The following is a 2,024-nucleotide window of genomic DNA, read 5'->3' as shown; positions in this document are numbered from 1 at the left end:
AAAAAAAAAAAAAATGTAAATGTATTAATTGTCTTAAGGAGATATTTCTTCTATTTTCAGGTTAATATTTGAAAATACATTATAATTTTTACAAAGTTTTAATACAATTATTTACTTAAAAATATTAAGGCATACAAGTAGTTTTGTTACATAGATGAATTGTATAATACTGAAGTCAGGGCTTTTAGTGTGCCTGTCACCAGAATAGTGTACATTGTACCTGATAGCTAAGTTTTTACCCCTCTCTTCCCTCCCACCCTCCCTGCGTCTGAGTTTCCAGTGTCCTTTTATCTTTGTCATTGTAATGTTTTGAGGTCAAATTTATATTCATCAAAAATATGGGTATATTTAGGCAACCAGGAAGAATTTAACCAAAAGACAAAGGGGAAAAAAACTCAAAAACATCTAGTTTATGGTAGCTGTAAAACAGTGTGTGGCTTTCAGGGAAATAGACTTCTATGTTAATTGCATAATAGTAATTCTTTATTCATGAGGTCTTTTTATTTCCATGGAAACACTGAAGTCACTTTAATTTTTAATTACATTTAGGGTTTAGAGTTCCATAGATTTTAACTCTAAAGTAGTAAGCATAGAAGCTAGAGCTTTATCCATTCCCACCTTAAAAAATATAAAGGAGGAAAACATGGTTTACAATGATTATGAAGGGTGGCGCCTGTGGCTCAAAGGAGTAGGGCACCAGCCCTATATGCCAGAGATGGTGGGTTCAAACCCAGCCTCAGCCAAAAACTGCAAACAAAACAAAACAAAACAAAACAAAAAATACAATGATTATGAATTTCATTTAGTTATAACCTTTAGCTATATGTTGATTATTTCTAATTTCTTCTAAACTTAACTTGTAATTTTATATTCAATTAACTCCTCTAACTTTGTCCTCTAATTTTTGTCTACAAAAAATAGAAAAAATTAGTTGAATGTGGCAGTACACATCTGTGGTTCCAGCTACCCAAGAGACTGAGGCAGGAGGATCACTCAAACTCCGGAGTTTGAGGTTGCAGTGAGCTAAGATCAAGCCACTACATTCTCGCCTAGACAACAAAATAAGACAGTCTTAAAAACTAAAACAAAAAAAATTACTTACCTAGAGACCATGAAGATGTTATCTATTATTTATAGTTTTTTTTTATTGTTGTTAATGATCTGCTATCATGATATGAGATGGGGCCAAATTTCTTTTTTTTTTCTTTTTTCTTTTTTTTTTGAGACAGAACCTCAAGCTATCCCCCTGCATAGAGTGCCATGGCATCACAGCTCATAGCAACCTCCAACTCCTGGGCTCAAGCAAGTCTCCTGCCTCAGCCTCCCAAGTAGCTGGGACCATAGGCGCCCTCCACAATGCCCGGCCATTTTTTAGTTGCAGCCATGATTGTTGTTTGGCGGGCCCAGGCTGGGGATTCAAACCCGCCACCTTAGGTGTATGTGGTTGGCGCCTTAGCCGCTTGAGCCACAGGCTCCGAGCCTTTTTGTTTTGTTTTGTTTTGTTTTGCCTTTTAGGTTTTTTTTTTTGGAAGACAGACAGGGTTTTGATCTGTCACCCAAGTTGAAGTGTACTGCCCTGATTATAGCCCACTACAATCTCAAACTCCTGGGCTCAAGTGGTCCTCTTGCTTTAGCTATTCAAGTAGTGGGAAATATAGGCTTGTGCCACCATATCCAACTAATTTTTAAATTAAAAAAAAATTTTTTTTGAGACAGAGTCTCACTCTGCTGCCTCAGGCCAGAATGCCCTGGAGTCAGCCTAACTCACAGCAACATCAAACACCTGGACTCAAGTGATCCTCCTGCCTCAGCCTCCCTAGTAGTTTAGGACTACCTGCCATAATGCCTGGCTTACTTTTCTATTCTTTTTCTTTTCTTTCTTTTTTTTTTTTGGCGGGGGCTGGGTTTGAACCCACCACCTCCAGCATACGGGGCCGGCGCCCTACTCCTTGAGCCACAGGCGCCACCCATCTATTCTTTTTCTATCTTTCTTTCTTTTCTTTCTTTCTTTTTTTTTTTTTTTT

Source organism: Otolemur garnettii, unplaced genomic scaffold (assembly GCF_000181295.1).
Source record: "Otolemur garnettii isolate 467f Iridium unplaced genomic scaffold, OtoGar3 scaffold00013, whole genome shotgun sequence".
Taxonomy (NCBI): domain Eukaryota; kingdom Metazoa; phylum Chordata; class Mammalia; order Primates; family Galagidae; genus Otolemur; species Otolemur garnettii.
Note: the sequence above shows the minus strand (reverse complement) of the source record.